At 41.9% G+C, this 23,364-nt stretch overlaps 1 protein-coding gene across 1 annotated transcript in view; it reads left to right on the top strand.

Annotated features, from left to right (window-relative positions):
• The first annotated feature begins 3,984 nt into the window (after window positions 1-3,984).
• The window catches only part of RNF144B (ring finger protein 144B), an 80,119-nt gene continuing 60,739 nt past the window's right edge, over window positions 3,985-23,364 (top strand). The window contains exon 1 of the mRNA XM_074985898.1: window positions 3,985-4,184. The gene's annotated coding sequence lies outside the window, so the exon portion shown is untranslated. The remainder of the gene's footprint in view (window positions 4,185-23,364) is intronic.

Raw genomic sequence — 23,364 nt, 5'->3', positions numbered from 1 at the left:
CTTGCACATACATAAAATGCATGTCTACCCATTTTGCACACAAAGGCATTTTTCTCTTAAAAATTGATCGTATTAGATGTGAGCACCATATTTCCTTGTGAAATTGCTGCTTTTGCCTACATAAATGACTTTCATGTATGCATATGTGAGATTTACATATACAATGGATGAAATATGGGAAGACAGTTTTTCCTGTGTTTGTAAGCAAGACTTAGACGTTGGCATTAAAAAGAACATGATATTATGTTTATAACATGAGCAGTAAGCTGTTATTTTTTCCCAGTCTTAACTTATTGGTTGTACAATTCTCAATCAGGCTGAGAGCTGGAAGCAACATGTAGTTTTGCAGGCTGATTGTGGCTCTCTATGCAGAGTTATAATAAGGCTTTTGGTACTACACTAATCTGACATATTCATTTGCTCTTAATGGGATTGTTTTGAGATGTAAGTTTGGTTATAGAACTATTTAGTGTGGAAAAATGGTGAGTGGTCAGGTTATTGCTTTGGTGCTAGGCTACCTCATAAATTAGTTAGAATTGCAGTGATATGTTTATGAACCGATAGTTCAGTGATATACATATTAGAAATACTAACAGCAGATAGTAAGAAAGCCCTGGTAGCTGTTTATAGTTCAACTGTGTTAAAAACTTCTAGAAGAGTAAATGTTAATTCATCTAATGATTCACTTGGGAGCTGCATCTTAGCATGTAACATCTCAGTCAAGAGGCCTTTTTTCAAAGTTATAGAAATATCAATAAATTTAAAAGGTTACTTTTGACACTCCTTGTGTGTGTGACTCTGTCACCATAACTTAAAAAGAAATCTAATTTGGGAAGCATTTAGTTTGTGAGAGCTGACACATGAGATGACATGCCTTTGTGATTTCTTTTTTTCTTTTCAGTGAACAAACTTAAAAATACTGAATCCATTTGGGTTGCTGTGGGAAACAGGGGAATTCAGCTGGGTAGCAATTTTAGCAGAATTTACAACACTTACAAAATTAGCCTGACCTAAAAGATGGGTCAATATACTGTACTAGCAGACATGAGGAGTATCTGGCAGAGACTTTAATTATATAAAATGGACTTCAAGTGTTTGAGCAGGATGGTTCAGTTGGCTAGGTTGGGACTTTTGTGGCATTTCGAAGAGGCACCTCATCACAAAAAATTCAACGCCTGAGCATATATATTGCTTAGGAGGCTGTATTTAAGATCATCTCCTGGATACTTTTTCTCTCACTCATGTGGACCACTTCCTCTTTGCAGCAATGCAAAAAGTAATATAAGGAAAATACGTGTGTTAGCTGTCTTTTATGCTCTTTATTGAATCATCAGCTTTTCTGTTCTTGAATTTTAGCTGACACACACCACGGATTGAACCAAGGACCTCCAGGTCCAAAAGCACAAACTTACATTCTGGGTGAACCAGACACAGAGATGCATACACTTCTCTGGTTATGAGGCTTATGTGTATGTTATATGTATAAATGGGATGACGGGGTCTGTGCCAGCAAATTATGTACAGAATTGTCAAATGAATTGCGTGTTTATGTGTAATGCCTCATGATATGGAGATGGTTAGGAACAAATTTGTAAAATGTTGTCCTTTTCAAAGTGGCCACCCAGCTGTACCTCTCAACAGTCCTGGCACTCGTCATGGGACTTTCCTGCTTTAACCCACAAAACCACCTTTCCTGGTTAAGTAAACAGTTTCTGTATCCAATGGCTCCCACAGCCACATGCATGTTAGGCAGAATAGGTACTACCGGTAGGGGCAGGCTTAGGGAGGCACAGGCATTGACTTTTGTTTTTGCTGGTGGGTGCTTTTGAAGAGGTGTGTGTGTATCTGAGGAGGTGGGGCTCAGCTAATTTGAGGGGCAGGTTATTTTTAGCATATTGATACACTTCTTTCATATTCTAGTTATTAAATATGTATCTCTCATGGGGTATATTAATTTAATAATTACTAAATAGCAATGAACTACTTAATTACATTATCACAAATCACAGTATATTAAAATGATTGCACCCTTCTGCAAGCTGTCTTCATTAACCTCCCATTTTAAAGACATTAAGTCTGACTGTAGCTTTCTGGATGAAGCTGTCAGCAGTACTGTGATTTGTGGATGCTCAGTATTAGGCTTAAAATAGTGCCAATGTTACTGTGGCATTGGGCACACCTGAAGATGGGGCCCTGACAAACGGGCTGTGGCTCAGCCCACTGCTGCACTTGTGTGTTGCCCCAATGCTCAGCTTTGCTCAGCTTCTTCTCTCTGCGGCCCTGCTTGTGCTCCACCCCAAGGCCTCACCCCCATTGGGCCCTTCCAGCCACCACTGAGGCCCTACTCAGTATTTGCTCCTCTCCAACCCCTCACGCCTGCTCTGTCTTCTACATCCACCCACAGTGCAAGTGGTTGGCAGGGCCTCAGTGGTAAAAAGGCTGAGGAGGGGAGGCGCAACTGGGCAGAGCACAGTGGAATGAGGGGTGGGACCATCGTCTGGGCACCAGCACCTAATAAAGATTAATCCAACCTTGCAGGTGCTGAGTACCCCCTATTTTTTTGGTGGGAGCTTGAGTACCCCTGAAGTCAGTGCCTATGTAGGGAGTACAGCAGTTTTAGCTACTCTTGGGCATAATCAGTGGCTGCAGGAGAGCTCAGGATGGGGACTAACTTTAGACCTGGGTGGGCTGGACTGAGCATAGCAGACTTGGTGGGTGAGGAGCTGGGACTAGTTGGTGCTATGGCTCCCTAGGCATGAGCAGTGACCAGTTGCATACCACTTTAATTAGTTGAACTAACTGTGAAGTGCTTGTCTTTGCAACCTTAATAATGTAATTTTAATACACTGTTTATATGCGCAGGTATCCGTTTATAAACGTACACAAACCCACAACTGCATGAGCTCATAACATTTGAAAATGAATCTTTATTAATTTTATAAAAAATCATCGGATGATGTATAGCTCTGAAAATCGACTCTGAAAAGTCCAGCAACGAGAGAGATGTGCAAACGAAGAGAGAGCATGTGTTCAACAGTCTGCCCAAATAAGGGTGAAGGCATGTTGCCAGCCTTAATTACAACACATTTCGTCATAAAGGGATGATTGCAGATTAACTCTGATAATGTCCCTAGCTTGTTTCTTTTTTTTCCCCCTCACCCATTAAGACACACAGAAATCCCATACCAGATCTCATCTGTGGTCTGGCACCTTTCCTGCAGCAGGAAAAGAAGAGTAGTAGCTGGCTGTATATCATATGAAACAGTGTGTACCACTACTGCTTCACTAGGAGAAACAGAGCACTTGTGCACGGAGCATGGATCCTGCCAATTCATAGCCTCTGCCGCACACAGCCTCAGATTAAAGTCTCAGCATCTAGTTTTGCAGCCCTGTCATTCCTGTACTTGTGCTAATGAAGCAAGCTGAATAAAATCAACAGCATAAGACAATTCAGATTTAAAGTTGCACCCACAATTTATATTTGCAATTTCAGAAACAGTTTCCTTATGGGTGAAGTCACTTCATATTCAGATTGTTTCTGCCATGTGAAGGGATGAGCAGAATGCAGTAACATTCAGGTGGGATGTACTAACAGCTCAGCTGCTGTATAATCCACTTTTCTAGAGCGGGTTAAGTGGCAACGGGAGGGCTATGCGTGCATGTCACACACAGCATTATATCCTCCTTACTTTCATCTTGTCAGAAATCAGATGGGAGTCATAGTTACAAATAGCATGGGTGTCAAAAAGAAGAAGGTTGGGATATGTACTGGTGGGAAGTTGACAGGGTTAAAGTAATCACCTGCAGTTCAAACAGACTCAGATGGGAAGTAGGAAGTGCTGTGCTCAAGCTTCCTGTATAAATAAATGCAGCTTTCCCACAGCTACTGCATACAAGCTCTGACGTGCTTTTAAAGATATAATGGCAACAAGCTCTTAGTAGCAGGGAGGAGATTATTCATCAGAGTGGTGTAAGGGCTGGGAGGCAAGTCCTCTTACAGTCCTGAAAAAGTGCGAAGCTGTCAGCTGCCTGGAGAAAGAGAGGAATAGTGCAGGAGAGAAAGCTGTTTCTGCTTCAGACTGTAAGCCCACGGTGACTGTGACATTATGAATCTGGGCAGCACTGAAGCCTGAGTGAAGGTACTGAAAAGTCCAACAGCTGGGAGTGAACAACATCCTTTCAAGGTATGTTGGAAGACTAGCTCTCTGTCTTTCTGCCTCTCTCTCTCTCTCTCTCTCTCTCTTTTAACCTACTTTTTCTTTAAAGTGTGAGATTGAAAGGGCTAAATGATTCTGTATGTAGTGAATGTCAAACAAGGGAGAGGCAGGAACAGGGAAAGGTTAAATGACTAGAAAATATTTCTGCATGATTTTAACTGAAATCTGTGACCATATGGTGCATAGACCCATCTGAGGCAAAGAGAATTCTTGGAGGCTTGGCTCTTACAAGCATAGAAAATGAAATATGCATTAGGTTTGCTACACATGAATGAAATTAGTTTTGACAGTGTAACTTTTTAAAGCATCTGCACGATAGGTTTGCTTGAAAATGTTGCTGCATAGGGTCGGATTTGTGTATGAGAAAGCAGTGGAGAAAATGGCAAGATATCATTTAGGCTTATCTGCAATAGCTTACATACAGTAACTCATTTCACTTTGAGAACATGCATCTGAATAAGCTGAAGGGAGACTGGGCTTGAAATGTGCCGATTTCCTGCTGATTTGAAAACATCCCGTATGTCACAGCATCATGTAGCTCTTCTTGGGAAAACAGACTACAGATGTGAACGATAAGTACTAGGGTAGTCTTCTAATACCATTCAGAGCCTATGGATACTGAGATTCATCACGTAAGTACTAAATGAATAACATGGATGATTCTTAACACGGATGAGGTTTTTTCACTAAACGGAAAGGAAAACTGTATGTTCATCAATATAAAAATACTGTGTTCTCTTTTTTTCAGTGAAGAGCTTTCTTAGTATAAATCTATCTCAAAATAAGGATACTACAGTAGAACTTCTCATTATAAGTCTAAGTGTTATTAAAAAATTCAAGTCTTTCTTAATGTTTATTGTGTGTATAGGTTTATAGTGAACCCTTCGCTGTAGAATGCAAAAGTCCACCTCCAGGGAGCACTATAAGTACTTTAATATTTGGGAGGGCTATAATCAATGGCTTGCCATTCTTTTGGTGTACAGACACTGAATATTTTTTGAAGAAATGGATTTAGCGTAGACACAGGCCAGGACTGAAATACCTGCACGCACAACAATAACATACCATGAGTAGGTGCAGTAACATGGCCTGTGAGGTAACCCTGAAACCGAAAGGAGAGTGTTTTGGTTGGGGGTGGCTTCCCTTAGAAGTCTAAGTATTAGGTTTGGAATGTCTGGATACCTTGGAGAGGAAAAAAAAAAGTTCCAAAATCTGTCTGAGTTGCTGCAGTCCTTCATCTCTTCTGAACTAGATACGTTGGCCTGTTTGTTCTCTCAGGTAGGGTTTGCCTATATAGGAAACTACAGGACTCTCCCCCACTGTCTGCACACTCTTATTCTAGTGTAACTGTGCCCTTTTTTGGTATAGTTTAGCCCCCTTCAGCCATCCCAAATGACATAAGCTAAAATAATAAAAAAGCAGCTTTATATTGGAATTAGAGTACCTACATGTAGGGGCTAGGAGGGAATCAGGGCAGGGCAGGAGGATTTACACCAATACAACTGTAGGAATTTTAATTCACAACTCTGATTATACTAATTCTTTTTTTTTTTTTTTTTTTTTTTTTTTTTACCAGTGAAGGAAATGCTTAAAACTGTTGTGAATGAGGAGTTATTCCATTAAAGTAAATTAAGTTATATCCACATCAAATGCAGCGAGAGAGAAGAATCAGGCTAATTTTGTCCCATGCAGTTTACTATTGGTAGGATATTAAAAAACAAGACCCTGTCTACTCTGCATGAATGTTCATCTCGAGAGCACTTTCTATACAAGTACTGTTTGGCTGGTGGCTATGCTCCACCTCTTGAACAGCACAATGTGTGCTGGCTGTCATCCACAGCTCATTCTCCACAGCAGAGGTAGATGCACTTCTGAAGAAGCGTGTCTGTGTGTGTGTACAGCTGTGAAGTATTCTGCTATTGTTATCATTCTAATCAGGATCTTGTTTGTACCCAATGTCGCAGTATAAAATGCCCAGATTTAGATTCTCAATGTCTGTTGATTTTTATGGAAGTTTGGTGCCCAAGTACTTTTAAGGATCCTGCTTCAATCCCTCACAAGTATTAGAAAAGTGAAATAGCTGTGTATCAGTGTTTTCTTGCCTGTTGGGAGAAGTAATTTCTCTTTATTATAATCCTAATTCATTCAAAATACTGTAGTCCCATGAGAAGAAGTGAGTCATTTCTTAATGAAGCAGAAAGAGCTTTCGTTTTAAACATGACTCCCAGTTCAATAGTACACCTCATACAATACCCATTACATGAATTCTTTTGGCTTCTTCCTGTGGGTGTCCAGGTAGGAAGCTGCCATTGATTTCAGTGTGAGTACCAGATACAGAGTGCGTAGAGCAGCAAGTCAGTGGACTGATGCCTCATACATCCTTAGCATTTTAACTTCTCCCCTTTTATGTTCTTGGACTGGAGGAGGTCAGGGGGAACAGGATGCGGGACATAAAGATCTACTTCAGTATGCTTAAAACTACATAATATCTAGATATGATCCAGACCAGATATACAAGTACCTCCTTAGCTGGCAGCATAATGACATCTAAAGCCATTATTGTAGCCTCATGCTCATACTTGGTTCATCCCTTCTTGTTGCATCCATCTGCCATGCAGAGTTGTCCCCGATGTGGAGCTGGCTGGAGCTTAAAGGGGTTTCCCTGAGCGAATCATGGCAGAGCTACCTTACCTTTTACAAGATTATAGCAGATGTAATTTTCACGGTCCCTCCACTCACTGAGGAACTCCTGAGAAATGGGGACAAGTTATGCTTGAAGGCTCCATTCTTGCCTAAGCCTGACTGGGCAAAACACTTTGCTCTGGTGATGAAAACCTGGAGGTCTAGGAACCTAGTTTAAAAATAAGTCGCTTTTTGCAAATAAAAGGAAGCATCGAGCAAAAAAAAGCAGAATAGGTCATCTAAGAAAAAAATAACCAACGGCATTGGCTGCTGTCTGTATCAATACGTTTCCCATTGCAGCATGGCTGAGCAACAACACAGGATAGTTGAGCCTTCACACCACAAAGAGGGAAGTGCAGATCTGAGGGCCAGCATACACTGCAAATTTACCCACTCTTTCACAAATATTTGCTCACTTACCTGTGCCAAACAATTTTGTGCTGATCCACCAAGAAAACTGAGTGTTCAGTAATCCCTCTTGACTTTTTTTCTCAGATAAATGGATTTAGTTCAGAGGGAAAAGAGTGGGCAAACATTAAAACACTCATTCAAAATAATAAAGGGTTTGATCTCAAATCATAAAGGACCGGAACCTGCAGTTCTTACTCTAGCAAGACTTCTGTGCATTTACAGCAAAACTCTCATCAACATCAATGGGAACAGAGTTTAAACAGACCTGAGTGCTTCTGAATCTTCCACCCCAAAGTGAAAATTTCAATTTAATAAGGAGTGTAGGATCAGACCAAGGGCACTGCAAACACAATTACATTTTAAATGGCATTTTCTGAACATCCATTCTGTCTTGTTGAAATTGTTTCCTTAATATATAGGTATTTGCACATTCCAATACACTGAGATTACTGCACTCTATTTCTGGTTTCTTTAAGTGTACAGTATTATAGTTTCTTAATTATAACAGATGGGTGTTACTTAAAGGAGCAGGTAGACTGTACTGCACCTCAGTTTAAAAAAAAAACAAACACCCACCCAGCCACCCACCACCTCTGCTGAACAAGTGGTTAGATAAGCACTGTAATTAGAAATCAGTTTCAGCTCTCAATTTGATTTCTTAGAAGTACTGTGAGCTGATGTGTGCTACTAATTCTTAGTTTTAATTTATATACAGTTTTGTGTGTATAATTGTTTTATAATTATATGAAAGAAGGATAGTTTTATACATGCTGTAATCTAGGGGCTGTATTTCTGATATAATCATAATAATAGATATCTGCATTGCTTTGACTCACTGTGCCGTTGGAATGAAATTGTGAGACTGATCCTTCCAGTGTTTACTCATGATTTCAGTGGATTCACTTATGTGAGGACTTCAGGATCGGGGCCCATTGGGTAGATTTTTCAGATGAACTCAGCATTGTTCTTTTTCTACTCTCATTGTGGATTTTAGAGGGCGCAGAGTTAAGCCACAATGCTGAACGTACTGGGGAAATGACAACTTTTGTGTGGTCATACTCTGCTACTTGTTAAAGTACCTCACGGTGCTACAATAACTATGCAGGGTTCCAACCTTTGACATGCCAGGCAGAGGGAGTTGTTCTGCAGGCTGTCTCTCTCTCTGAGTGAGGCGTGATCAGAGTATACAATTACTTTTTTCAAGGAAAAAAGATTACTGAGCTGTCATGCCCACATTCCCTCCTACTTACACTCAAAGTCAATCCTGGTAGAAAAGCTTACAAGAGATTTACCTGCACCTTTATTAATCTCCACTGGTAATGAGAATAAACTGTGGAAAGCATTTAGGACTACAAGACATGAGCCATTAGTAAAAGAAAGAACTTTCTCTAGGTGTGTGACAGAAGCTTTTCTATTGATGCTGGGTGATTTTTTTTTCCTATGGTAATACAGATTATTATTATTGCATGACTTCAAGTGAGTAACTTTAGAGGCTTGTGAACCCCGTGTTTAGGACATGATGTGATGCATTATTACTTGCTTGCAATGATCTCTCCTTTTGAAATCAAAGAGCTGTACCCAATTTTGTCAGGATTAAATTTTGTTCTGTGATGCTGTCTCTATTCTTTAATATGCTTCTTATCACCAGGGCTAAGGGTAAAATTCTTTGTTCATGTTATTATGGTCACAGCTCAGGACTGTTAGAATAATCAAACTAAATTACCTTAATGGTTCCCAAGGCCCTATTGGCATACATTTTAAAAAAAGACAAATTTCAAAACAATTGGGGCTGATACTAATAATTTTTGGACAAAATAAATTCTCGAGTTATTTAAAATTTAGGCTAGACTATCAATGGCATGTGGTATTCCTAAATAGGAGCTGGGGAAACTCCGTGAGATTGCACTTGTGGAAACATTATGGTGGTAAGGGGAGGATGTGGCTGTGGACTAAATGGGCAAAATGAACGAATCCTGGAGAGCATTACCTTTACTTTCTCTTGGAGCCCCGTCCCAGCACAGCTGCATTCTGCCAAAGTATTCCCTGTTAGCCACTGGCCCTGACTCCCTTTTCAGTGGATTTCTACAATGTGGAGGAAGACAGGGAGAGATAACATTAAGGCCACAGGAGGTCAACCCAGTCATGCTGTGTGAAATTGAACTATCCTGTCGACCCCTGGACTCCTCAATCTTGCAAGGACTAAGGGAGGTTGATGGGAGAGTTTCTCTTGTTGACCTCCTTCAGTGAGGACAGACAGATAAGTCAATCATAGATACGTCAGTTCTAGCTATACAGCTGGAATTGCATCTCTACGATCGACTTTAAGGTCTAGTGTAGAGAAGGCCTAACAGAATGCTGGTCATAGTTAGACAGTTGCAGATACAGATGTTTCTGTGGAAAGAGAAAGATACTCAACTTGTTGACAATTAGTGGTTTAGGATTGGATCCTGGAAATGTGCATGCTCTCTTAACTTTGTTCACATGAGTAGTCCCATTGATACCAATGGGAATACTTGCAGGAACAAGGTGAAACAAAAGCTTTCAGAAACTGGATCTTAGTGAACAAATACTGGGAGAGTGGCAAAGATGGAATCTAACATGCATGAATATTGACATATTTCTGGTTTCCTTTGGTAGCAGGTTTCTAGTGTACTCCAGATTTGTTATTTATTTTCATTGCGGTAAAATAATCTAAGAGCCCAAATCATGGACCAAGGTCCCATTGTTCTGTACAAACCTAGAACAGAATGACTGCCCCTATCTCAAACAGCTCATGAGCTTAGGATAAGACAAGGGTCCACAGCTGGGTACAGACACAGATGGAGAGTTCAAGGAAACAATGAGATGATGTTGGTTTCATGCTCAGCAGTGGTCTCAACACCAGAGGTGAAAGTAGGCCAGTGTGGCATACGGGTAAGAAAGTGGCTGAAGCTGTGCAAGACAGCTGGGAAGGTCTAGTAGGCCGTACCAGTAAGCTATTAATACTGGAATGGGCAAACTGGAATGACACTGTACCGTCTCCAGACACTCTAGGGAGCTGCCTCTTAGGAGAACAGGGCTGTGGGGGGGGGGAAGAGGGAGGAGCCGGGAGTGCTATGGCAGCAAGATGGAGCTGCCAGCATTCAGCTTCTTTCCCCACCTGCTGCTGCCTCTGCCAGTGGGGAAAGACGCACAGCCCAGCTCCGTGGAAGCTGGGGTGGGTGGGTCTGCTCCTTTTCTGTTGGGAGCAGGCCTGGCAATAGCGGGGGGGGGGGGGGGGGACAGGAGGGCAGTTGCCCCCAGCTCTTCATTTCAAAGGAGCCCAGACCTCTGGTGGCCGCCATTGCTACTTTAGCAGTGGTGGCAGCCAGAGCTCTGGGCCCCTTTGAAGTACCTCAGCACTGCTGTTCCGCTGCTCTGCGCAGCTCTGAGCGGGGAGGGCCCCAGTGTGGCAGTCTGGGTGGTGCTAAGGGCTGACTGAACTATGCCCCACTCTTCCTAGAGTTGCAGAGCCTGGCCCCCTCCTACCTTGCCCCAAGGCCCACAGTGGCTGTCAGCCTTGCTGGCTGGGAGGGGCAGGAGGGAAAGGAGCAGAACGCTGGCAGCTCCTCCAGCTGTTGTACTGCTCCCAGTGCCTTTGGCCACAAGTCACATGGGATGGGCAAACGGGGAAGAGCTTGGCAGCCCCAGGCTGGTGGCAGGGGGCGGAGTCACATGGAGAAGTCCTCTGGCCTCCCCTTAGCTCGTTTCTCCCCTCCTTCCTCTATTGGGTAGAAATTAATTTTGCTTTCTTTACTGTTCTGCACACCAGCTTCCTAACCGTGTCAAGTTTTCTGGCTGAAGTCTGGTAAGAAAATGTCAGGCCTTTTTCCACAGCTGTGAAATGGAGAGCGAAGGGTGTCCTGCTCTGTAAAAATAAACACATAAAATAAAAGCAAGATACTACAGTCTTACAGTAGGTATTTACCAGTCTAACCAAAGACTAATTGCTGTTAGGATATGCATGTTTAATTTACCAGTTACCATTTCTCTTTAGATAGTCTGTGTTTTGTCAGACTCACACTGCCCTTGCACCAGTGTACTGTGTAGGCAGCTTCTGGCAGATATTAAAGATGCCTTGCCTTGGCAGAACTGCAGGAAGAGAGTGATGGCTGGAACAAGAGGAGCTGGGGGTTGAAACATTTTGAATAGTGGGAGTCCTGAGAGTCAGTGAGCCAAACTTTACAGCTAGTATATGATGAGAATCGTTAAAGCCAGGGGATTAGGCAGCATCTCCAGCATCTCTAGTTCCAGCACCCCAGTTCCTATCCTACAAAGTGTGGGATATACTGCTGGGTCTCAGAAGGCATGCACAGATGTCTCCAGCAAAACTATCTATCTGCCTCCCTCTTCTGAGGTTCATGACAGTTCAGGGTTGGACCCATGATTCATTCCACAGGCAGGCAGGGAGGGAGAGGGAGTAAACTGCAACTCAAACACCTGATAGGCTTCCCTCAACACGTTTCCTTCTCATTATTCTTTCTCCTCTTATCCCTTCTTGCACATTTTACCATAAAAGGGATTTGATCTCTTCCCACCACTAGCCTCCTCCACTCATTTTTAACTTAGGCAACCTCCTGTTGAAATTGGTGAGCGGTTGACTCAGGAAAGATTTCAGGATTTCCTAAGAAGAGGTACAAAAATCATGAGGGCTGACACTGGCTGTTTCCATAAAGTGCAAACCTCTAATAAAAGTATAGGTATACAATTTTATAGCTCTCTCAGGGCCAAAGCTTACAAAAGCAACTCATTTCAATGGTGCTGATTTACTCCCAGTCAAATTCCATTGTGGTCAATGGAGTCATCCCATGTTTAATTCTGATACACAATTTTCAGAAGCACATAAGTAATTTAGATCCCTAACTTCCATTTTCCAATGTGAATTAGTCACTTAGGAGCCAAAGTTTCATTGAACAACATCAAAAGTCAAGCTGCTAAGTGTCTAAGACTATGCCTATGTGAGAGGCTTTTCCTGGCAAAACTGGGCTTTTGTTGAGAAAAAACACAGAGTATCTACATGTAAAATGTACTTCCTTGACAGTTTGTCAACAAAACCCAGCACATCCACTAGCAACTTTATACCTCTCTCCCTTCAGGTATAATACCTCTCTCAACAATGTTCTGTCGACGAAACAGACGCTTCAGGGCTCTTTGTCAACAGACAGGGCTTCTGGTTTACTGGTCAGCCCTGTTTGCAGGGCTTCCAGTCAGCTCTGTCGAAAGAGGGCCCGGCAGTCAAGCTGCTCTCTGTTGACAGAGCAGATTTCTCTTTCAATCTGCTTTTATGTGTAGACGCAACTGGTCAATAGAAGTTTTGCGGGGAAATCCTTTCTGACAGTCACTTCTGTCAACAGAGGCTTCTTGTGTAAGACTGTGCTATCCAACTAGTTCTGAAGCAAACTAGCCATATTATTCTGAAAATACGTTTATTGTTCAAGCTAACTAGCCACACCCCATGTGGCTAGCAGCTAGTGTGTGGGACAATGCAGATCTCGGAAGACCGCTGCTCTCTGTTGCTCTGTGCACCAGCTTCCTAAGCCTTGTCAAGTTTTTTGGGTGAGGTCTGATAAGAGTGTATAGTCTCAGAGGGGTAGCAATGTTAGTCTGTAGCATCACAAATAACAAACAGTCCTGTGGCACCTTAGAGACTAACAAATTTAATAGGTCATGAGCTTTTGTGGGTAAAATCCATGTCATCAGAGGATGTGGATTTTACCCATGAATGCTCAGGACCTAATACATTTGTTAGTTTCTAAAGGGCCACAGGATTGCTTGTCTAAGAGGTATGTTCACATTACAAGTAAATACACGTAGCGGTACCCCATGAAGGGGAAGGATCTCAGAGCACCAACTCCAGTCTGATCCCAGAAGTGTACACTGAGGCTGCTGATATGGATCAACTGTGGGCTTTTAATTACAGTGTAGACATAGCACAAGCCACTTTGGCACTCTTGAAAATGTTGCTCTTGATCCAAAGTGTATAAAATGAATTAAAACTTCCTCAGTTACCTTGAACAGATTCCTTTTTGTCTAAAATAATTAGTGGTATATTTCAATGTATGATGGTAAATTATCATTTGCTTTTTTATTATGTAAGTCTGAATGGTTAGCTTTTTGGGTAGAGAACAGTAGTCTGTTGTTTAACACTCTGATACACAACACTAAAATAATTATTTGGGTAGTTTGTAGCTTAGCATTAACAAATATATGGTGTGGTCAGTCTGGGTTAATTTAGTTCTAATTATTAAATGTGAATCATTCCTATGGGCAGTTCTTAGAATATCTGCTGTGACTTTTTTATTACTTCATATTTAGAAAATATTTGGAAATGTTATGTGTATACATCAGTTTTTTTTCTGGCTGGCTCCAGATCTTTCTGGCCTTGCTTCTTAGTCCCTGAGATACAAGCACTAAATACAATGGACTTATTTCTATTTCCATGGAAGTCTATGGGAATTTGACCTTTGATGTTGGTATTAATAGGACTGAGCCCATACCATACTGCCACATGTTGCTTTCACTACAATGCTTTAGGAATATCTACATATGCTCTAGGTCAACCGCAGGTTTGTTGGGCTCCACTTAGCAATTATTGGATGAAATTCAACAGCCTCTGTGTTGGATGAGATGATTGTAATGCACCCTTCTGGGTTTCATCTGGGACTGTGCTATCCAACTAGTTCTGAAGCGAACTAGCCATATGATTCTGAAAATACATTTGTTGTTCAAGCTAATTAGCCACACTCAACCCGCCAAATAGCCGCATGGGGCTAGTGGCTAGCATGTGGGACACTGCAGATCTAGGAAGACTGCTGCTCTCTACTGCTCTGCACCTGAGTTTCCTAAGCCATGTCAAGTTTTTTGGGTGAAATCCGATAAGAAAATATCAGGCCTTTTTATACATCTATAAAATGCAGAGTGCAGTGTGTCCTGCTCTGTAAAAAATAAATATGTCAAAGAAGCCTCAGTTCATGCCAGACAGTTACAGATGTTGCACAGGGATCTGAAGGATCTTCACTTTGCTTTCTTTCAGATTCATAATGGCACCTCTCTCTTTTAATCATAGGCTAATGATTAGTTTTTAATATTTTAAATAAAAATAGGAATATAAAACCAAACTGTGTTTTTTTGTTAACGCCTTCCTCTGATTCTTAGTCACAGGCATAATAAAAGACTCCCCATCATTATAATGAGCATTAACTGGTACCCATGCTTTTGCATCTATTACATGAATGCTGCTGAATTTGGTTAATTACATTTAGTCAAAATCAGTCATCCCCTTATCAAAAGTTTCCAAGTAGGTCTTGAAATGATTAGAAGTTGTTACAAGTCACTATGTTCTAGTGAGTGTTCTAAAATCTGCCTGAATATGCATACCCTCATAAAAATACTATAGTACAGTACTCTACAGTTATGCCCAGAAACACTGCAGCAATGCAGCTGTGGACTGGAGTGATTTAGATAAATACTGTATTACATTTTTGTTTTAATTAAAGTGTATCTACTTCTATGCAAAGAGGCCACATCCCATTGGGATTTGCCATGAAGATGGTGGTGATATCTATTTGTTCATAATGGCTCTGAAACTAGGAACCTGTTCTAATGCATGTTTCAGGTACCCTGATGTTACTAGAAAAACAGAAGAATTGAGTTTATATATGAGTTACATAGCAGGAAACTAATTAATGTAACAGACAGCGATTGCACTAATTAAAAACACTTTAAATCTTCAGAACTCTTGTGGCACCTTATAGACTAACAGATATTTTGGAGCATAAGCTTTGGTGGGCAAAGACCCCCTTCATCAGATGCAACATCTGACAAAGTGGGTCTTTGCCCACGAAAGCTTATGCTCCAAAATATCTGTTAGTTTATAAGGTGCCACAGGACTCTTATTGTTTTTGAAGATACAGACTAACTCAGCTACCTCTCTGATACTTTCATTTTCAGAGTTTTCCCACTGACTGCATTCTTTTAAAATATTTTATTTATTGTTTGTTGCTAGCACAGTATGAAAACACTTGGTACATTCAGTGCTTATTGTACAGCAGAGGAAGGGCTAAATTTTTCAACCATTCCCAATGGAAACAAATAAGATCAGTGGCTTTTATTGTATTCTTTCACAACAGACAGCTTGTTTGCACAAGCTTCTTGATCTTTAAACATCTTTTCTAAAACTAATTTTTTTTTTTTACAGAGCAAAAGATTCATCATGAAAAAGATTACAGATCTTCTAGTTTATTTTTCCTCTCTTTTTTTTTTTTTTTTGAAATATTAGTATGGTCTGAGTGGATATTTAAAGGATCCAGAAAAGGACTTATGTATCAATGCTTGCTGTATTCCCAAGACACAGATTTAAGATATTAAATCAGTCTGAATGCAATAGACAATTTTTACAGTTTAAATTGGACCTTCAATCTGTGGTGTCATTTGTCTTTTGGAGGCTCCCTATTTAACAAAGCATGCGTTTAAGTAGGTTAGGGCATGTCTACACTTGACAGCTCTTGCAGATTTTGTGTATCTGTGCTGTATGAACAGTGCACCAACACCACATAGTTACCCCAGTTAAGCTACTTCCCTTGGTCATCATTGACCCCACAAAGCTCTGGGTTGTTTCAGAGTAAGTACTTCTCATTCTGGGCAGTCATCCTATGGTGCATTGATCTGCAGTTAGGTAGTATGGGTTATGTACGGGAACACACAAGAACTGTGGGACTTGGGGTCAAAGTAAATAGTTCCCATGATTGCTCTTTTTTTCAGCTCAACATCCTTCTTGTTGCTACAAGCCAGCACCATTTTTAAAGTGGCCTCAGGCTGCATGGAAGAAACATTTTAGGGTGTTCTGAATCTTATGGTGCTAAATACTAACAGGCGGTTGCAAATAATATCTCTAGCAACACAATGCGTAGAACCAGAGTGATAGAGCACCAGAGAAGGTAGCAGCTGAAACTGAGCGGACACTTTTGCTTGAATTTTTCCTGAAGCAGTTTCACCCTTTGGACCATTGCTTTTGGGTTCAGACAACAAGCTGTGACTGGTGGGACAGGACAGTACTGCAGACCTGGGACAACCAGCAGTGGGGGCAGAAGTAGGATGGCAAAAGCTACTTTCCTAGAGTTCTGTGCAGAGCTTGCCTTGGAACTGCAGTGGTGGAACAGTGATGTGAGAGTGCCCCTGTGTGTGGAGAAGTATGTGGCCTTTGCCATCTGGAAGCTCGCTGCCCCTGGTTAGTGTCTGGCTAGTGTGGTGTTGGTAGATAAACTATTACAGTTGTAATGGAGGTGTACACGCCTATCAAGAAAGGGTTGTATCCCTGGCTCATAAGTCAGGATATTGCATAGACATTATTGATGGACTTGCACAGCTGGGGTTCCTGAATTGCAGTTGAGCACGTGGTGAGACCCCATGCCTTTTCGTTTGCTCCTCCACCAGGCTCAGGCTTCATCAGTAGCAAGAGATATTTCTCTTGGGTCCTGCAGGGCTTTGATCATGTCTGTCTCTTGGCGGTCACTCAGTAACGAGTAAGGTGTCTGATGGCTGATCAGCCCAGTTCTGGAGCCACAGAGCTTATCACAGAAGGGGCAGCTGTTGGTAGCTGTTGGAGGAGTGTGGGGCACTTTTTGACTGTCTGTCTTTTCTTCTTCACTTTTCCTCATCTGCACTGTGGTGGGACTTCTCAAATTGTGTCACCCCCTTTGGATTACTGTTTTCCACTGGAGAAGGTCTTGAGCAAGGTTCTCCAAGTGTCAATGCTGATGCTACACTTTTTCATGTGTGCCTTCTGCTGGCCCCCAATGAACATTGGGGGCATTTTCAATCACCATGGAAGGTTTTCCTATTAATGTTGGGTGGTCTGGAAAGGTCCTAGATGCCAGCATCTTTACAAATTGTGGACTGTTTTTTGCAATGAAAAATAGAATTCTTTGAGCCTCACTATGGCCATTGATGGTGTTGCTCTGCCTCCTGTCAATCTGGGAAGTGGAGGTGCCCAGTGCCAATATTGGAGACTGACTAACAATATCTACCTTGTATGCTCATCATCTCTCATCTCTATCCCATAACCCCTTTTGAGGGTCGTTGGGGCACCGCAGATGACTTCCTGATCAACTCACTCCACCTCATCCTGTCCTGTGCAGCTCTCTGTTACTCGCTCACATTCAGGTTTGTCCACTCTTTGATGTTATCTTCCCATCTCTTCCTTTGCCTGCCTTTCCTTCTACCACCAGGTACTGTGCCTTGCAACATGGTCTTTGAAAGGCTTGATCTGATGACGTGGCCGTACCATCTGAGCTTGCGCTTCTGCACCACAGTGAGCACATCGTCATGTGGGCCTATGACATGCCTGGTCCTATGTCGTACTTCTTCATTCGGGACATGCTTAATATAAGAGATGCCCAAAAGCCTCCGATAGCATCTCATCTCCATGCTTTGGATCTTTTTCTGCAGTTCTGCTGTAAGGGTCCACGTTTCGCAAGCGGACAAGAACACTGAGATGACCAGTGAGCGCATCAATCTTACTTTCGATCTCAGACTGATGTTCTTGTCCCTGCAGAGGGGTCTAAGTTTTGTAAGCACTGCTGCTGTTTGCGCTATTCTGGAGAGGACTTCTGGTCTGGACCCCTCATCTGACATGATTGCACCTAAGTACTTGAAGCTGGACACACATTGAAGAGCTTGTCCATTCACCATTATATCCCTACTGATGCCATTGGTGTTATTGGTCATCAGTTTTGTCTCTCTTCTGCATTTATCTCCATTCCATAGGCTTTTGAGGTGGTATCCAGCCATTCTACCAAGCTGGCAAGCTCCTCTTCTCCTCCAGCTAATCTGTCTATATCGTCAGCGAAGCAAAGGTTAGTGATTATTCTGCCCCCTATGCTGACAGTTCCTTCATGGTCTTCCAAGGCATCAATCATGATGCGCTCCAGAAAGATGTTGAAAAGCGTGGGGGAGAGCAGACAACCCTGACGGACACCCACTGTCATTCTGAACCAGCTTCCAATGGTACCGTTGTGGAAAACTGCACTGGTGGCATCGTCGTACAGATGTTCAACAACTCGCACAAGGTTGGGGCTGATGATGTACTTTCTCATGGTGGCCCATAATGCTGCCTGCCAAACTCTGTCAAAGGCCTTTTTGAAGTCCACAAAAACATGGTACAGGTGCTGTTGGTGCTGCAGATATTTCTCGCAGAGAATTCTCAGGTTGAATATTTGTTCGGTGGTATTCCGCCCTGCCCTAAACCCTGCTTGTTCCTCAGCAATAATCATCTCAGCTTGGGGCTTCAACCTGTTCAATATTACTTTACTTGGGTGGCTAATGAGGTTTATCGTACGATAGTTTCGGCACTGTTGGAGGTTGCCCTTTTTAGGAAGTGCGATCACTAGTGATTGCGTCCATGACGTAGGCCATTTTCCCATCTGCCATATCTTATTGCATATGTTGGTAAGGGCACTGATCATGGCTTCTCCCCTTGCTTGTATCAATTCTGCTGGGATATTGTCCACTCCAGCTGACTTTCCTTTCTTCAGTGATTGCACTGCTGCTTCTACTTCTTCCCGAAGGATTGGGAGGCTGTCCTCTTCGGTAGCATATGGACATTTCAGTATTTCTGGGTCTCCATCGACCTTATCATTGTACAGCTCAGAACAGTATTCTGTCCACCTGCCAAGGATCTCTTTCTCTTCAGTGAGGCAGTTCCCTGCCTTGTTCTGGACTATGGAAACTCTTGGTTGTCTAACTCTTGGTATGCCTTCTTGCTGTTATTTTTATTAAGGCTGTCTTCTATTTCCTTGCACTGGTCTTCTACCCAATTCTGTTTTGCCGCCTTCATGCCTTTCTTGTATTTCCATCCATCCTACGAATAGGATGCAGCTGCCAGAGAACAAGGGTACTACCTCTACCCAGAGCACCCTACACCCCACCTTGTATGCTAGGTTGTGCAAAACACAGGAAGCTGCTATGTGAGCAAGAGGAAGAGCCCTACTGATGGGTGGGAGGAAGAAGTGGGCAGACTTGATGAATGTTTTGAATAGCTGGAGAGGTGGCCTTCACAAAACACTGCAACTCATCAGGGACACAGGTGCAGGGAAATATTATGGCCCTACTTTGCAGGGCAAACTAGTCAAGAATGTATATTACTGATTAATGCATGTCTTCACATTTTATATATAGCGGTGGAAGGGTTTTAGCAGATTTCAGGTGGGGATTTCATTACTCTGTGGAAAGGACTTACGAGAACAATGAATGCCATGAATTTTTCAAATATTTTTAAATAAATAAAAATGACACCCATGAGAACAATGCTCAATAGGTTTTCTACAGTTCACAAACATAACATGATGTAAAAGTAGAAAAAGGAGGGAGAAAAAAACAGACAGAGAAAAGAACTCTGAAACATGTCCTTTTGAGGTTGCATATTTATGCACCTGGAGAGGTCCAAAATGTTCTCTGCATTTTGTGGTGTGGAATGGTTGCACAAGGGTCTGTCCTCTGTGGATGCAGGGATGAAGGGACTCTCCCAACATACACTGTTCTCTTGATGCTATAGAATTGTGAGGGAAGGGCTTGTTCCCTGGAGATGGTGACGTGAAAGGTGACCCTGGTGACCAGAGAGACCAGAGGAACAGGGCACCAGGAGACTCTTAGGATATGGCACATACCTTGAACATGGTGTTACTCTGTTCTCCAGTAGGGTTCCCCATCCTCCCCTGCAGGTATTCCTAACAAGTCCTGCCCTTCTCTCACTCCCCTTCATTGGGTTTAATGAAACATACTCTCTTGTCCCTGGTCTCTTTTTTTTTTTTTTTTTTAAAATCCCTCTGCTGGGTTGTGAATGGTAGGTTGGTAAACACTTCTTATCTTGACTTCCTTTTCCTCTGGCATAGATTGGATAGGCAGTATTAGCACTCAGTATTAGCACACCTGTCTGCGGTTGCTGAGATGCATCAGTTGCTGTGGGTGGAGGAGTGGGAAAAGAAAAATAAGTAGTTATTGTGCAAATTGTACTCTTCATGCCAACAGTGCTTTTTCCTTGATTTTTGGAATATCATCACATAGGCTCTTCTCAGTTTTGGGTGAGCCTGGAGGTGGTAAGGCATGTTCTAAAACTCTTCCCTGTTTGCAGAGGAACCCTGGGCTGGTGGGAGGATGGAGGCTGGCATCAAGGCACCAGGAGGGGTTGTTAATAATTTCATGAGCAGCTACAGGTGAGCGATGGGTGAGGGGAGGAAGGGTGACCAGCAGGAACAGACCACTAGTTGCATGTGTACCTTCAGGCTGACAGTGGGATGGGTGTTGGCAGTGGATGGGCAGCAGAGACAGGCTGGTAACTGCATGTCTTCCTGCATGGGCTATCATTACATCAGAGGAGGTTACCCTGAGGTATATGCCTAAGTAGCAGAGAAGGATCACCAGTGGGCAAACTGAGAAGGTATGCCAGATTTCCATTTGTTAGAGTGGAACACCAGAGCTGGTGCAGGAGTGGAAGGGTACCACAAACTATATGGGCAGTGCCAAGAGAACTGGTGGCTGTGCAACCTTCATAGCCAAGTAGAACACTACCCTTGGCTTAAGTTCTTGTGTTTTAACAATGGTGAGAGAACATGAAATGCACTGCAAAGTAAATATAATTCTGTAGCAACATCAAAGGGAGTGGTGATGCTTTAAAATCTCTTTGCTCTTTGAAATGTTGCCGTCATTTGAAATAGGTGACTTTTTTTTTTTTTTTTTTTTAAACCTCATAATAACTAGGATGGCTCAAAGCTGAAGACATTAGTGCACTGGTGAGCTGAAAATATCTTAGCTTTTCCACCCTTTATTTACTGCTACATTAAATGTGCCTTCTATTCAGTCCATCTAATGTTAAACACACATGGCTCCATCACCTTGAAAAGAGGGAGGTCTGGGACATGTGGTCGACTGGTAGAAAAAGAAGCAATAAGCATTATAGTAAAGGGGTTTTGAGTGGCACATGGCATATTTCGGCTGCAGGTAGTGTTTGCAAATTTGCAAGAAATAAATGGGACTGATACAGTTAGGAACTGAAGCTCCATCAACTGAGTATGTTCATTTGTGTGGCTCTTTCAAATCACTGATTGTTCCACTTCCTGGTGATATCTATGTGCATATTTCATTCCAGGATTTGACCTGATGAATAAATACTTGACCATAAAGAATAATATGCATATACAGTCTTTAAAAATGGAATATATTGATTTTCTTTTTTATAATTGCAATGAATATTGATGTTTCTTTAGCTTTTCCCATCTTTATTGATCTAAATGTTCACTTGTGCAAAATTATGGGTTTTATGCATTTTTTTCAATTTGTATTGATTACAGTTTTCACAGTTGTGGGAAATCAGAACATAAGAATGACCATATTGGATCAGATGACTGATCAATCTAGCACAGTATCTTGCCCCTGCCAGAGGCTCCTGCCAGATGCTTCAAAGGGCATAAATGGAAAAGGTCAATTTCATGTGGTCCATTGCCTGTCATCCAGTCCACGCTTCTGACAATTGGATGTTTAGGAACACCTGAAGTATGGGGTTACATCCCTGACCATCTTGGCTAATAGCTACTGATGACTTATCCTTTAAATTATGGGGAGTCAGACAATAGGCGAGAGCTCAGACAATAATTATTTAATAACTACAGATATTGAGATTAAAAAAGTTAAAGCTTTATAACCATTAAGACACAAGCTTTTTACCTCATGTAGCAAATATATACAATCTTTAAATCAACTCTAATTTCATAAGCAGCATTTTTCATACTTTGTTTCTCTCTAACTTTTGATTTATCAATAGGTACATTTTATAGGGTTGTTTGCATATAGCGAAACAAATCTTTACTAACATTTACAAAAAAAAATCAAATTAAATCCTATGTCTATGGACTGGATATGATTTGGTGACTCAGATGATGAAATGTGACAAGATATTTGTTGCTCCTAAGCAACAGAAGCATCTGTTCTTTCCTGTGACTTGAGTCTGATGTCTTTTTCAAATTTTTATTGATTCCAGAACAGAGTGTTTGAAAATAATATTATTAATAGTACTTTTTAGCTTTAAATAGTTAAATCTAGAGAGACGCATTGCTGATTGTGATAACCATGAATTTGCTCCAATAAGAGGTGTTTGACTTGTCCTAGCCAGAGAGTCAAGGTAACAACAGATGTTTTTGGCATTAATTTAGAGCCAGATTCACTCCTGGATTATGCCAACTTTAGTCTGTAATTGTGGAGTTCCTACAAACACAGTGTGAAGCTTCTATCCTGTAACTCTACAGAATGAAAACCTTGAGGGTAGTTAGTATTGTGAATGTCTTGCCCTTGTAGTGAATTCTTTATGTGACAAAGACACCAGTAACAATAGATGCTGTTTGCTCACAGGGGTGAATAGAACCCACAGAGTATTCCCCAAGTGATTATTCTGCTCTCGAGGCACTAATGTCAATGACCTACCATTGGCAACCAAGTAAAAACGGACACCAGGCAGGCTAGATACATTTCTGAAAGCAGATAGTGGATTTAAAATGATTTTTTTTCCATTGAAAATTGTTCTTTTCCACCCAACTAAGGCAGCTCTATAAGAGAGCCCCCTGGACAACCAACCATTATGCATCCCTCAAATGCTTCTGTTTGTTTATTTGTGTTTATTCTGAAGTCCTCTACTATTTTTTCTGTCTGTGTCCATTTGTTCATTCACCTCCAAGCCATCTTTGTTCTGCTTTTAGGACGCCTTTGTTTTCTTGCTTATGGGCTGGGTTGAGACTTTTCAGTGTTGTTCTGAAGCACAAAGCTCTGTCACATCCCAGAGACGAAATGAAAGCATCTGAAGGCAATTGAATGAAACAGGCAGAAGCATTGCCTGTACTGAGCACTCAGCTAATTGCACTCCTGGTGACTGTGCAGTTTATCTTCTCCTGAGCTGACCTTCTCCATAGGACCTCCATTCAGATTGCTTACTTTTCCAGGGCCTACCTAGTCATGTGGCGCCAAACCTGTAACTCTGAGATGTATGGTTGTGGAA

The sequence above is a fragment of the Carettochelys insculpta genome, chromosome 2 (genome assembly GCF_033958435.1).
Source record: "Carettochelys insculpta isolate YL-2023 chromosome 2, ASM3395843v1, whole genome shotgun sequence".
In the NCBI taxonomy this organism is placed as follows: domain Eukaryota; kingdom Metazoa; phylum Chordata; order Testudines; family Carettochelyidae; genus Carettochelys; species Carettochelys insculpta.
This window is presented reverse-complemented; position numbering and strand designations above follow the sequence as displayed.